We start from the raw sequence: 15,742 nt of genomic DNA on the forward strand, positions 1-15,742 counted from the left end.
GGTAGGAGAAAGAGAGAGGGGGAGAGAGAGAGAGGGGGGGAGAGAGAGAGGGGGGAGAGAGGGGGGAGAGGAAGAGAGAGAGAGAGAGGGGAGAGAGAGAGAGAGAGAGAGGGGTAGGAGAAAGAGAGAGGGGGAGAGAGAGAGAGGGGGAGAGAGAGAGAGAGGGGGGGAGAGAGAGAGGGGGGAGAGAGGGGGGAGAGGAAGAGAGAGAGAGAGAGAGAGAGAGGGGGGGAGAGAGGGGGGAGAGAGAGAGAGGGCGGTGAAAGAGAGGGGGAGAGAGAGGTGGAGAGGGAGAGAGGGTGAGAGAGAGGTGGAGAGGGAGAGAGGAGGAGAGGAAAAGAGAGGAAGAGAGGAGAGGGAGGAGGGAGAATGTGTTTTTTTCATCCTTATTAGTTTAATACCTTCAAAAGCTTGGGTTCGGTAGAATTTGATCATTACCAGTAAAGAGAGTTAATTTGCACTGCCATCTGAACTGAAGTAAGTAAAACACTTTACCTTGCTGGAGTGAAATGTGTATCATTCCCATAGCACATGCAAAATGATGGCTAAGAGGTAAGGCAACCAAACCCAACCACGTCAGCTAAACAATTACACGACTACAAGTGGCATTTATATAGCACCTTTAACATTGTAAACTGCCCCAAGTTGCTTCGCAGGACTCATAACTGTGACCAAGGCAAAGAAGGAAACAGAAAGCTTAGTCCTTCACCAAGTTTAAAAAGCAGGAGAGAAGGATGAAGAGGTTTTGGTTTTGTTTCGGAGTGGGGTTGGATGGGGGGAGGTAAGTGGGATACTGGCTAGTAAAGCATTGTAATACAGTGGTTGATGATGGAGGCAACAAAAGCATGGATGATGGTTTCGGAAGCAGGTGGGTTGAGGCAGGAGCGGACATGGGTGATTTTAGAAAGATGGCCTTTTTTGATGGGGAGGTCAGAGACTCAGGGTCATAAAGGATGCCAAGGTTAGAAAGGGTCTGGTTCAGCCTCAGACAGTGGCCAAGGAGTGGGTTACAATTGGTGTGTAGGAAATGGAGTTTTGGCGGGGACTGAAGACAATGGCTTCAGTCTTCCTAATGTTTAATTGGAGGAAATATCAGTTCAACCAGTACAAGATGCCAGGAAGGCAGTCTGACAACAGAATCAGGCAGTGGATGGGTAACAGCAGAACTAATCATTGTCAGTGTACTCGTGTAACCTGATGTATTTTCAGATGACGTTCCTTAAAGGCTCTATGTGGATGAGAAACAAGAGGGGACAAAGATAACAGTTTGTGGGAATAGAAATCATTGCAGGAATCTTCTGGCTATGGCTGGTGAAGTTCACTTTAACATACCCACTTTATTTCTGAATTACAATAATCTGAAGAGCGGTTTCAAGGCTAATCAAATCTCCGGATTGTCAGAACTTTCAGAAATTGGTTGAACTTTGCTTTCATTCCTAATTTCTGCAATCATTCACAGGATGATAAGGGTGAAGGAGTTTATTTGGCCTATCCCAGCTCTTCCATCTAGTTAGAAGCTAAATGGTTCTTCTTCCAGGATAATTGGTTCCATCATAAGTGGTTCCTGGTTTTACCTCCAATATCTTGCTTGTGTGCATGTGATCACTCAATGGAATCAATCTTAACATTGTGGGTGGAATCTTCTATCCTCGACAGGTGTCTCACACGCTGTCTGAAAAGACAGAGTGGGGGTGAGGGCACCTGTGCTGACTCGGAGGAGGAAGGGCCGCTAAATTTCTGCCCATCAGGCAGTTAAGTGGACAGCGGCTGGCCTTCCTGCAGATTGAGGACCCCAGAATACAACCTCTCTCCTGGCGAGAGCTGCCGGCCAATCAGAGGTGGAGGAGGCCGTGGCTTCTGCTGGAACAACATCCCCTGGAGTCTCAGGATCCCGGAGTGACCCAGGATAAAAGTAAGTGTTGTTAGGTGTGTGGGGTGGGGGGTGTGGTCTTGTGGGGTAGGGATTGCGGGGAGGGGGTCGGGGGGGTCTACAACCCCTGCCCTCAATAATGCACAGGTCAGGGACCCCCCACGACCACAGCTGACATGCAGCCTGCACAGTTTTACCAGCCGTGCATGCTGCATGTTAGAGGCCCAGCTGGAGCTAGGGAGATTGCAGTGGAGGTGGGAAGAGACCCTTAAGTGGTCGATAATTGGCCACTTAAGGGACTCAAGTGGAGATGGGACAGGAAGGTTGACCATGGGCCTTCCCGCTTAGAAGCTACTTCTATTCGAGTGGGAATGCGTCGGGTATCGGTCCTGATGTCAGCCTGACAAATTCTCAGGACCGACCGCTCCCTTCCTCACTTCGTGCAAGAGCAGAAGTTTCTGGCCTGTGTGTGGGGTAATTCTCAGGACCGACCGCTCCCTTCCTCACTTCGTGCAAGAGCAGAAGTTTCTGGCCTGTGTGTGGGGTAATTCTCAGGACCGACCGCTCCCTTCCTCACTTCGTGCAAGAGCAGAAGTTTCTGGCCTGTGTGTGGGGTAATTCTCAGGACCGACCGCTCCCTTCCTCACTTCGTGCAAGAGCAGAAGTTTCTGGCCTGTGTGTGGGGTAATTCTCAGGACCGACCGCTCCCTTCCTCACTTCGTGCAAGAGCAGAAGTTTCTGGCCTGTGTGTGGGGTAATTCTCAGGACCGACCGCTCCCTTCCTCACTTCGTGCAAGAGCAGAAGTTTCTGGCCTGTGTGTGGGGTAATTCTCAGGACCGACCGCTCCCTTCCTCACTTCGTGCAAGAGCAGAAGTTTCTGGCCTGTGTGTGGGGTAATTCTCAGGACCGACCGCTCCCTTCCTCACTTCGTGCAAGAGCAGAAGTTTCTGGCCTGTGTGTGGGGTAATTCTCAGGACCGACCGCTCCCTTCCTCACTTCGTGCAAGAGCAGAAGTTTCTGGCCTGTGTGTGGGGTAATTCTCAGGACCGACCGCTCCCTTCCTCACTTCGTGCAAGAGCAGAAGTTTCTGGCCTGTGTGTGGGGTAATTCTCAGGACCGACCGCTCCCTTCCTCACTTCGTGCAAGAGCAGAAGTTTCTGGCCTGTGTGTGGGGTAATTCTCAGGACCGACCGCTCCCTTCCTCACTTCGTGCAAGAGCAGAAGTTTCTGGCCTGTGTGTGGGGTAATTCTCAGGACCGACCGCTCCCTTCCTCACTTCGTGCAAGAGCAGAAGTTTCTGGCCTGTGTGTGGGGTAATTCTCAGGACCGACCGCTCCCTTCCTCACTTCGTGCAAGAGCAGAAGTTTCTGGCCTGTGTGTGGGGTAATTCTCAGGACCGACCGCTCCCTTCCTCACTTCGTGCAAGAGCAGAAGTTTCTGGCCTGTGTGTGGGGTAATTCTCAGGACCGACCGCTCCCTTCCTCACTTCGTGCAAGAGCAGAAGTTTCTGGCCTGTGTGTGGGGTAATTCTCAGGACCGACCGCTCCCTTCCTCACTTCGTGCAAGAGCAGAAGTTTCTGGCCTGTGTGTGGGGTAATTCTCAGGACCGACCGCTCCCTTCCTCACTTCGTGCAAGAGCAGAAGTTTCTGGCCTGTGTGTGGGGTAATTCTCAGGACCGACCGCTCCCTTCCTCACTTCGTGCAAGAGCAGAAGTTTCTGGCCTGTGTGTGGGGTAATTCTCAGGACCGACCGCTCCCTTCCTCACTTCGTGCAAGAGCAGAAGTTTCTGGCCTGTGTGTGGGGTAAAATGAATTGAAGCTTGTGTTACACCTGTCCTGATTTTTATTTCTATTCAAATCAATAGGGGAATGACAGTGGGGCCAGATGAAAAATGGGTTGAGATTCACTGTTGTCCGTTTTACACGATGGTCAATATCAAATGCAACGTGTGAAGAGAAACTTTCCACAATCTGTCACAAATTTGTTCCCTACCTGACATGCCAAACCCTGCAATCTGGTGACAGCCTAAATGCTCCCTGTCATCTATTGCTTCTGTACGTAATGTAATCAAATACTAATTTAAAACAAAAATAATAAGGGGACAATTATAAAACTTGGAGAGATAATCAAATAGGTTCTCCTGGCTGAGGGCTGTGTTAACTGGAAGCAAAGATTTGTTGAAGGCAAAGCTAATCTTCCCTTTTAACACGTTACAGTTGGCAAAAAGTTGGATCTAGGGCTAACATGAGAGATGCCAAAAGCATGCTGGCTTGGTGTAGGTGTAAAGGTTTATAGAACAGCACCTGGTGTGCTGGGATAATAAACCTGAGGCATTCTGTTCCATTCATTCTGGAGAACAAGGTTTTTTGTACCAGAAACAGAAAATGCTGGAAAAACTCAGCAGGTCTGGCAGCATCTGAGAGAGAGAAAGAGTTAACGTTTTGACTCCGTATGACTCTTTTCCAGAGCAGTTTTTTTTGTTCTTTTCATGGAAACACCCAACTTGCCAAACTGTTACCTTGAAAATGTTTGATTACAGAAAACGTGCCAAGAAACAGGGTTGACCTGCCATTTAAAATGTAGCAATCAGACACACACACACCCCGCTTCCCCTACACAGCATAGAGCGCATGTAGCGAAATGGTTTTACATCACATCACATTTATTGACACCTGGTTGTGCTGCAAAGCTTGTCCCTGAAATAAAGCTTATACCTTTAAAAAGAAACATATTCAGAGATTAAAGGGAGCTTGGTAAACAAATTAAGCAGAGCATTGGAGGACTGTGCTCACTTGCAGCACTGCATTGTATAAGAGAAATGATTTTTAAGTTGTGAATTTAACAGTTATTCTGTGAATAACTGAACGTACATACAAATAAATAAATAAATATTTTGACACAGTGCAGACTTTTCTAGTTAATGGTTGGTGATGTTTGCAAGTATAGGGGGATACTGAACCACTCATTTTCTACCAGTGGCCTGGTCACTTTTGATAAGGGACTGAACTAATTATACAATTGATTGGAACATACACTACTGACCTTCATGTACACAAACTGCATGACATCCATGTGATATTAATAGCAGAATATTTAATTAAATCGAGGTGAATGATGTATCCGACCTTTAAGAAACAATCATCTAATTAAGGGAATAATGGACAGGTCAGTGGATGAAATCTCCCAGGACTTCCCTTCCTGCACTGTGAGTCTTTGAAAGATTTATGCTCCAGTAAGAGAACTTTTCACAGAAAAATAAAATGGTTCACAATTTAATTCAATTTTTCATGAAAAGTAGTGCCTCAGGATTAAACCAGTCCTGGGAATAACTTTCAGTCCGCAAGAACACTTGTTTTTATATTGGCTGTTTAGCTTCCATACCAAATGCTGAGGAGAGGGATACCTGTCTATTAGTAAGAGCTCTCCAGAATTTCCTCCCTAAATCAAAAGCTGAGCACTTCCCCCACCCCCTCCCCCCCACCCTCACCAACCCTCCATGCTTCTCTTCGAAATATAATTTTTCCAAACCATAATTTTGGTTCCATCGCCTGACTCCTATTCTCTTTCCCTTTTGCTTGTTGCCTTCTCTGGATCATGGAGCCTCCAGATCCAATGGCTCCACCATGGGCTGCCAAAGGGCAGGTGTCTCCACAAAGCCAGCAGCTTCTGTGCACAGCAGGCAGGGGTGGGGGTTGAGGGGTGGTGGGGGGTGGGGGGGGGGTGGTGGTGCTGTTCCGCTCCCGGCAAAATGCCGAAGGGCCTGGGGAATCACTCCTGACTGAATAATTTTTTAAAGTTGGCTGTCTGTCTCCATTCCACAAGCAGCTGCTTCACATCTGGGCCCACCACTGGGAAACTTCCTTTGATCATGTAGGGAGCCTTCCCGATGCAGCTCCCAGCTATGTGTGCACCGCCCCCCCCACCCCCACCCCACCCCCCACCCCCCCACCCCCCACCTCCTAGCCCTCCACCCCAGACCCAGGAAAATCAAGCCCATATTGTCCTTGTAGAAGACCTTGGTTAGACTCCATCCAAAATACCACGTCCAGCTTTGGTCCCACTATACATGGAAGGGGTTATAAAAACCCTGGTTAAAGCTTCAGGGGAAAGCCACAAGATTACTCCTAATTTAAAGATCCTTGGCTATCACAATGCACTCAGGGAGTTGTGTCCTGTGAGAAGAATGTGGGGTTGGGCGCTGTGTTCCTTGCTAAGCCCACCTACAATCCCGATGGTTGCCCTGCTGCAATTTAACACTGTGACAAGCATTAAGTGCTTTAAGGGGCTAAACCACCCCCATCTCGGGAGGAAGTCCCACCTTAGAGAACGCTGTGATCTCACCAGTGCCAGTGGGAGCCCTGGCAACCGCTGGGACTGTACCAAGCTGAGGAGTCCAGGTAGGTCCTGGGGCGGGGGTCTCGGAAGGGGGGGATTTGGGGGGGCGGGAGGGGCGCATTAAGAGACCAGTGGGGAGGGTTAGCGGGGGCGGAAGTGACCTTTGGAGGTGGGCAGTTGGTGGAGCCGGGGTGGGTGGTGGGGGCGTAGTTCAAAGGGCCCATGGAACCTCAAAGGAGCCCCCCAAAGTTGCCGACACCAGCCCGTGCAGCTAAACCAGCCGGGCTTCCCACGTGGTGTGGGCTTCACCCCTGGCAGCAGTGGGGAGGAGGCTCATCCTCCTCTCAATCCAAATATTTATCCCTCCGCCAAATCACTAAAAAAACAAACGACCATTGGCCATTGTCACATTGGACTTTGGGGACATTTGGTTGAAATATTTAAAATGGTGAAGGGATTAGGATGTGTACATGTGGATTGCTTATTAGAATTAGATACATTATGGTCAACAAGGGTAAATGCATTTGAGTTACGTTAGCATAGAACAAGGTTAGATGTCAGGAGGTTTCTCTTTTCCTCTTGATGTCATTGACCTCTGAATAGGTTGTCAGATTCACTGCAAACTGAATGTTTGGATAACAACATTAGCACATTACAGTGGGCTACAGAGTGCACAGATACAGGTCTGGCACAGGAAGATGATGAAAGTACTTAATCAGGTAGATTGAGCAAAACCATTTCCTCCGGTGTGGGGAGTCCAGAACGAGGGGGAACTATCTTAAAATTAAAGGTACTCTTTTCAGGGCTGAAGTCAGGAAGTGCATCTTCACACAAAGGGTATCAAACACTCTGTCAGTTTAAATATTCCAATCAAATGTCCCCAAAGTCCAAACACTGGCCACTTAAGGGCCTCATCCTGCCACTACTGGTATTTTATCCACGGTGGGTGAGGCCTATGCCAGGTGAAAAGCCTGGCATCTTTAGCTGCGCGGGCTGGTGTTGGAAAAGATCAGGGGACCTCCTTGGCGGTCCCTTTGGCCCATTGGAGGACCCCACCCAAAGGTCACCTCCGCCCCCTTTAAGCTTCCTCCCTGGCCTCTTGGACACAGCCACTCCCCCGACCCCCGCTCACCCCCCTCCCAGAGGTCGCCAGCCCTGGACTTACCCAGGCTCCTCAGCTGGGTGTCGTCCCACCAGCATCGGCAAAATGCTGTTGAGAACGGGGATCCATTGAAAAAACCAAAACTGAGATTGATGGTTTTAGTTTGGCAAGGGTATTAAGGGTAATGGAACCAAGGAGGATAAATGGAGGGTACAGATTGGCCATGATCTTTGTGAATGGCACAACAAGCTTGTGGGGTTGAATGACCTACTCACGTACCAATATTCCTAACTTCCTAGAAGATCTGCTGCCAGCCCAATTAGGAGAGCTGGCCTTTCAAGTTATGGAAATGATCATTGCTTGAAAGTACCTGCTTACTGGGACTTGTGGTTTGCTATAATGTGAATGAAGATGATCTCAGGCCCCTCTCTCAGTAATATGTTTTGATTCAGATTCTAGAGACGTTCTGGCTAAATGCAAAATTATCCAAAATTATCACGTGTTCAGTCGCGTTGACAAAATTTACCCTGGCTCTGTAGGTAGCTCCACTGTGTGATATGTTGTTTTATTGACACAATAAATTGCATGATCTGCTGTATAGATCTACCAAAAGAAACTAGTTTAGCCAAAGAATATCTCTGCCATACAGTTCGAGAAGCTACCAGGTTCAACACATAATCTGTGCTAAACAAAAACAGAATTACCTGGAAAAACTCATCAGGTCTGGCAGCATCGGCGGAGAAGAAAAGAGTTGATGTTTCGAGTCCTCATGACCCTTCGAAGGGTCATGAGGACTCGAAACGTCAACTCTTTTCTTCTCCGCCGATGCTGCCAGACCTGATGAGTTTTTCCAGGTAATTCTGTTTTTGTTTTGGATTTCCAGCATCCGCAGTTTTTTTGTTTTTATCGACATAATCTGTGCTGTTTGTTCATCTCGGTTGGGAGTTGCTAAGGAGTGCTATAATTGAACTCAGTGCCTTTGTGATTGGGTTATCAACCCTCCGGGATTGGCCCTGGAGTCTCCAGGAATTGAAGATCAATCTCCAGGACACTGCTGTGTGCAACCCTGGAGAAAAATCAACAGGACAGAAAAAAAATCTCTTTTGTTATTTTCCTTGAACGTTTCTCTTTCCCAGATATAAAAATATTGAAAATGGGTGAGAGAAAAGGCTGCTTGGCCGACAGTCAAGCATCATCCAATTGGGTAATGAATCTTCTTGCTTTCCAATTGGTGTAGGTAGGCAACGCATCACAAGGATGGACGTGATGGCTGACTAGTGGCTCTAGGGTGGGGGCAAATCATGTGATGAAATCTCCAGGAATGCATTTAATCATAGTTGGCAACCCTACTTCATGAGGGAGAAGGAAAAGTTACCAGATCTTTCCTCACTCCTGAACATTATCCTGTGACCCCTGTTGTCAATGTACATGTTGGTGGAAAACAGGGCACATCTCAGCTGTCAATACCTGTGGTCAAATAACCTGAGTGATGCCCACTAGGTGAATAAATAGGAAAAATGAGCAGCCTGACAACCACAGAGCAAATTAGCTCCCTCGGCAAATAGCATCTTCGAGAGAAAGAGATGAGAGAAAACTTGTCCAAAAAAGTCAGATAAGACCATGTTTAGCCAGTGTTAAGTATCATTAGTTTACAGGAAAAGATGCTGTAAATGTTGGCACCATGTGGTTCTGGACAGTTTCAAGTATTCCACACACCCACTCAACAGAGCTGGTCAGGTGCAAAAACTCAGAACCTCCCACTTTCTAATTTAGTCAACATAAATGAAGCCTGATGTTTGAACATTTCATTCTTCATAAATTATGGGTTAAAAGCACCCATAGAACAGACACCCTTTCATCTTAGTCCAGCTTTCATTGTTACTGTAGTTCTGACACCTTGTAGAGATTTGACACAGCATGTCCAGCTCTTGATTTGTTCACCGCTTATTATGGCAGGTATTTACACTATGTTATTGTGAAATTCATTAATCTGTAAAATCAATCGACCTTTGCAAACTTGGAATGTGTGTAAATATTGGGTCTCCTTTGAGCAGTAGAGCAACACAATCGACACTCGGGCCGAATTTGATGCTTTCACGGTTCGCATGAATTAATTCAGTTCATATTGCTTACCCAATTACTGACTATCACAGTGGCAACTGTAGTGCAGTGCAATATAGCAATAACTATAGTAGATGGTTATTGCTGCAGCATGTGGAATATGGAGCCATATCATTGTAAAGTGACTTTCTGGCAGATGTGTGTTCAGTTCTTGTTTGGTGATCAGTGTTAAAATCTCAGCCGGGAACAATAACAACTCATAGCTACAGTTACATAGAGGAGAATCTTGTTCAGGCATCGGGGTGGGGGTGGGGGTCTCAACTCCAGCTGGAGAACCGGTGAGAGACCTGCGCTGCCTCTTTACTGGAAGGCCTGCCGATCAGGCAGTGGTAAGGCCAGTGGAGGGCCCTCCCCTGGAATCAAGAACCCAGGGCAGAAATCTCACCTACCCAGAACTGCCAATCAAAGGTCAGCAGCCCTTGTGCTCAGCAGCGCTACAGAGGTGGCCATGGCTGTTGCAGGAAGGACAGGTAGCAGAGCTCTGGGGTCGCAAAGCGACTCAGGCCACAGCTAAGTAAATTAGGGGGGGGGGGGTGGGGTTTGCGGGGAGAGGAGTACAGAGGTATCAGCAGCATGAGCAGTGGGGTCGCTCTCAGTGGGCCCCCACTTCCTGACGTCCAGTCCCTCGATCGTACCTGATCGAAGGATTCCCCCACCCCACCCCCAGGTGACAAGCCGACCACAGTTTTACCCGTCCTACACATCACCTGGTGACAGGCCCAGCTGCAGCTGGGTTAATCCCAGCGACAGTGGGATGAAGCACTTCAGTAATCACTAATAGCCCACTTAAGGGCCTCAATTAGCAACAGGGTGGGAAGGTCAACCATGGGCTTTCCCACCCAGAACTTTGCTCTCATAGAGGTGGGGAGACGGTGGGGTTCAGATACGACATCATCCTGCCTAATGACACGTCCATCCCGATTAAAAGCTCACCACCTGTGAGAGCAGAAGATTCTTCGAGTTGGAAAATGTCCCAAGCTGTTTCACAGCAGCATAATCAGAAACAGATCGACAGCCAATGGAGGAGAGATTGGGACAGCTGACTAAATAGGCAGTCAAAGAGGTAAGTTTTAAGGAGGGTCTAAAAGGATGAGAAAGGGCTGAAGGCATGTCTACCATTGGTAGGGCAAAGGGAGTGAGGGAGGGACAAGAGGCCAGAAATGGAGGAATGTGAAGTCTTGGAGGGTTGGATTAGGTTAGAGAAATAAGGATGAGCGAGTGTGGTGGGATTTAACCTCGAGTGTGTGAATTTAAGAAATGAGGCATTGATGGATCGGGAGCCAACCTAGCCGGCAATGTGTAGGCTGAGGAGCGTTCAGGACTTGATGCAAGTTAGGATACAGGCAGGTCAAAATCCTGGAACCTAACAGCACTGTAGGTGTACCTACACCACACGGACTGCAGCGGTTCAAGAAGGCAGCTCACCACCACCTTCTCAAGGGCAACTAGGGATGGGCAATAAATGCTGGCCCAGCCAGCGACGCCCACATCCCGTAGATTTAGATGAGTTCAAGTTTATGGAGGATGATAGATATGAAGTGAACCAGGAGAACTTTGGAATAGTTGAGCCTTGACAGATTACTAGACATTACTGAACATTACTAGATGCTATAGGTAAGATATTGGTTCTTCCTTTTTTCAAAGCTAGATAACCATTGTTCGTTAATTACTGGTCACATTTTGAGCTGGGAATGAAGGAAGATTGATGAATTAAAGAGGAATATTGCATTTTTCTGATTTGTGTGAACTAGTTTGTGTCTCTCCGTCATCCCTTATGGAGCTGTTTATTGGTTTCTTGGATAACTCTTTCAAAAGCCTGATGCAGGCACGATTGATCGAATGTCATCCTCCTGTGTTGTTGAAGAGAAAAGCACACAATTTGGAGATTAGGGATAAATGCTGAAATTTTCCAGTCCCCCACACCAGTGGGATCTTCTGGTCCTGCTCCTGTGAACGAAGATTTCAATGGCTTGTGTGCCCCACTGCAGGGGTGCTGGACAATTCCGGCCAAAGATGCAGAGGCCTATAGTCTTGTTAATGCTCATTAGAAACAAGTTTGAATTTTGGTCCCTTTTTTCAAACTTTCCCTGGGGCCCAGATTTTCAGAGTTGTGGAGACTCTGTGGACCTTTAAAAATGGTGGGCGGGGACTGGATACACAAGTCTTGCCCCCATTTCCAACAAATCCTAATTTTGCTGGTAGGGGAATGGGGGTGGGGCATGACTCACATGAGGGAAAACAAACCCAGTGCTATGCTCAAACAAACCCAATTACCGCTTTAATGAGGGCCTTAACCGGCAGTTAACAGGCTCCTTAGACAGCACCTTCCAAACCCATGACCACTACCGTCTAGAAGGACAAGGGCAGCAGACAGAGGGGAACACCACCACCTGGAAGTTCCCCTCCAAGCCACTTGCCACCCTGACCTGGAAATATAAATGCTGGCCCAGCCAGCGAAGCCCACATTCCGTGAATGAATAAAAACAAAAAGTGAGAGAGTCACAAATATTTGAGTAGGCATGAGTGCTCATGAAGGTTGGATAAGGTCTTTAGAACTATCAAGCTGTGAAGTTATTTAAACCCAAGCCCTTTAAAAAAAATTTAAAAGTCGCTACTTATGTCAGTGAGAGTTGAAAAAAAAACTTGTTCAATCATTTAGAATACCTGTTTGTTGGTATTTCTCCAAGGGCTATCATCATGCCATTGTTAATGCTTGGCAGCTTTCCACAACCTATAATTATCCCAGCAGGGGTTCCTATGGTCACAGTTTGATTGACAGCTGAAAGAGGTTATTAAAGGATTAGCTGTCTATGATGTGGCGTTATGAATACAAGTCTGCTTGTTTTTCTGAAGGATTAATTACTTGAGATTTAGAAGTTTTGATATTTTTTTTACTATAGTAAAGGTTTTAATTGATATTTAGACCTTTATTTCATTTCAACCATGACTCCTGAGGTACCCATGGTGGATACTAGGTGAGATGGCATGGAGATGGCATTGCAAGGAAAAATTGTGGGGGGCATGAGTTGGCAAGAGTTGGCATTAATTTGGCATCAGTTGGCATTAAGTTGTCATGGAGACTGGGCGGGGTGGTTGTGATGGGATGTGAAGGGTGAGGGATAGAGGGCCTAAGATTTAACGAAACAACTAGGATAAAGTCCCAGAGCACCGAGGTGGACCTTTTAAACAGCCCATCGTGGCACACAGCAGCCTCTACGGCCAGCTCTGATCTGTGTTTGGGGACGACAAGCCCGACTCCATCCTGCGATCCCTCCCTGCCACCCTGGAATGAAGATCGTGCCAACCGGGGAGAGTTTCTCCTGATGGGAATGTGGCAAACCTGAAAATACCCTGACTTGCACCACCCGCCTCGGGAGTAAAAATCTGGGGCCTTGGTGTCTCCTGCTGAGGTACTGCACATCCTCTAACGTATACTATTTCCCTGCTGAGTGGACAGGCAGATGAACTGTTGTCATGCCTCTGCCCATCTTTGATCAGCCATTAGATTGGGTATTTGAGTCGGTCAAAGTGATTTGCTTTCCAAGTCTCTTTGCCACCCCGACTCACACTTGTGTAGTCTTGAGCGCAACCCTCCTGCTTAGGTGGCTCTCACGCGGTGGATTATCACAAGTCTGAAACAATATCCTGGCACAGCACAATAGTGTGCCAGATCCCTGTCTGCATGTTATTTGTGCATGTGCATAGTTTGAACTCTGTGACTGAGCTCTCCTTATTGTAAAGAACCACTTGACCAGTTGAGTTGCTAACTCTAGTTGGACATTTACCTCGAGGTTTCATCACCTAGCCTCCTGCCTCTAACTTCCCCGCTTCCACCATTGGTTGCCAGTCACATCCCTCCTCTCAGTGTTCCACCTTCCCGCAGCCAGTCAGAAAACGAATAGACACTTCATCACCTAATTGGGTGATTCCCAACAGTTAATCAAGCAACCTATTTTTCCATCTGTAGTATTTTTATAACAAGTAAGGTGTTCAAAGAAAATCTAAGAAACATTTTTTAAATACTCCTACGAATTTTCTCCAGGGTCGCTCACAACACTGTCCTAAAGATTAACCTTCATGCCTTGGAAGATTTGAGGCCACTCCTGGAGGGTTGGCAACTCTACCAGGGGTTGTGGGCGGGGTGTGCACTTGGTCCACTCGGCTATAAAAAAATTAAACTAGGAGTGAACTGGAAGATTTCCAATGGAGTTGTACTTCCTGGGATGTAGCCAATAGGCTTCAGCGAACCATCTGATTGTCTTTAAGGCGTGATGTTAAATTTACTTGCAGCTGTTTTAGGGTCCTCTCCCACACCATTCCTCTGACATGAGACCCTCTAAGCACTCTGCTGATACTTAGAAAGAAGAATTGTCGGACCTTTGATGAGAAAAAAAGAAAAATAAATAATAATAAAAAAAACGAGCAACGATAAGCGAAAGAGAAACACAAAGTTTTTAACTTTGTTGATTGTGGCTAGTTTCGAGAGATTAAAAATGGAACCTTCAAAAACTTCCGCTCTAAACTTTCAAGGGCTTCTAAGTGAATCGTTTATATCAAAGAAGCAGCAGCAAGCAACCCTGTGACAAGCGTTTTCATCTTAAACATTCAAAATCAAATGTGCCTCAAACCTTCTTTTACATAATGCCAGTTTGTTTAAAACATTAATGTATTTCTGACCTTGAAAGTCAATTTGTTGAGCGTTGTGTTCCATCATTATTTTTATACTCCTGTGATAACCCTGCAGAATTTTGAAGGTGTTATAGCCATAATTGAGGAGCTTTTAAGTCAGGCCAAACGTATGAGAGCAGCCTGGAGAAGTCCACTTTTTTACCAGTCTTGGCTCAGTTGGTAGCTTTCTTGCCTCTGAGTTGCAAGGTTCTAGTTCAAGTCCCACTCCGGGGCTTAAGTATAAAAAGCAACGCCCTACTGCAGCTTTGAGGGTGTGTTGCTTCAGTGGAAGTGCTGTCTTTAGGATGAGACATTAAACTGAAACCCTATCTAACTGCTTGGATGGATGTCAAAGATACCATGGCACTATTCTGAAGAAGAGCAGGGGAGTTCTCCCTGGTGACCTGGCCAATATTTATCCCTCACTCAGCATTACCAAAAAAAAACAGATTACCTGGTCATCATCACATTGCAGATTGTGGGAGCTTGCTGTACGTGTGCAAATCAGCTGCAGTATTACTGACATTACAGCACTGGCTGTAAAGTGCTTTGTGACATCCAGTGGCTGTGAAAAGCGCTAAATAATTGCAAGTTTTTTATTCTAAGTTATTTGTCATGAGGAGTTTATGCTGTGGCAGCTTCCAACATCAGCAGCGGTGTACACTTTGGGCTGTGCTTTGTTTCTTTGTTGTGTGTATGGTTATGCACAACGCTGTTTGAGAAAGAAGTGGCTCTTTCCTCATGGCCTATAAGATCTGTACAAAGTAGGAATGTGGCAAACCAGGTTGGGCACTCAATCCATTCAGAACCATAAACAAAATAGCATCAAGTGGCAATCATTTTGGTTTGCCACTGGCGGGACTCAGGTGTATCAGAGAAACAGAATGGAAATGGCACCCTGGATAGCTGCTGTCACTTCATCCACGCACTGAAAAGTCAATGTGGATCTTATCAGTGGCTCAGTGATAGCACTCTCCTGTAAATAATAATCTGCATTTACATAGCGCTTTTTATGATCACTGGACAACTCGGGGAGCTTTCAGCCAGAAGATGGGTGAGCTCATGTCCCATGCGCTCCAGAGATTTGAGCACGTAATCCAGGCTGACATTCAAGTGCAGGAAGGAGTGTGACATTGTTGGACACGCCATCTTTCAGTTAAGAGACTAAACTGAGCCCTTATCTGTCCTCTCAGGTGAACATAATGGGTAGCAGTTGCATGGGAACACTTTTGCTCCAAGTTCTCAAAGTCACATACTGGAATGATATCACTGTTCTTCATCGTTGCTGGATCAACATCCTGGGAATCTCAACCGAACAGCACATGGGACTTCAATGGTTCAAGGTTCACCACCACCTTCTCAAGGTCAGTGAAAGATGAACAATTAATGCTGGCCTTGCCACTGACACTCCCATCCCAATATACCCTTCAACCAGCATCATTAACAACTGATATTCTGCTCATTATAACATTACCGATTGTATTTCCTCCATGACCACAGTGGTGGAATGGTCCCAGTTGCGGGAGGGGAAAAAGGACATTTTACCCACTGGCCATAATGGCCATTTTTGCGCTTTATTTTCACAATCCCACCTTATTAACCATGCATACCCGGGAAACACGCCGTTTCACTAGCGGGTGGTCT

At 46.8% G+C, this 15,742-nt stretch overlaps 1 protein-coding gene across 1 annotated transcript in view; it reads right to left on the reverse strand.

Moving 5' to 3' along the window:
• LOC121282295 (prickle-like protein 1) overlaps nucleotides 1–15,742 on the reverse strand; it is a 121,468-nt gene that overhangs the window by 74,819 nt on the left and 30,907 nt on the right. The window lies entirely within an intron of this gene.

This window comes from Carcharodon carcharias, chromosome 9, assembly GCF_017639515.1.
Source record: "Carcharodon carcharias isolate sCarCar2 chromosome 9, sCarCar2.pri, whole genome shotgun sequence".
NCBI classification, from domain to species: Eukaryota; Metazoa; Chordata; class Chondrichthyes; order Lamniformes; family Lamnidae; genus Carcharodon; species Carcharodon carcharias.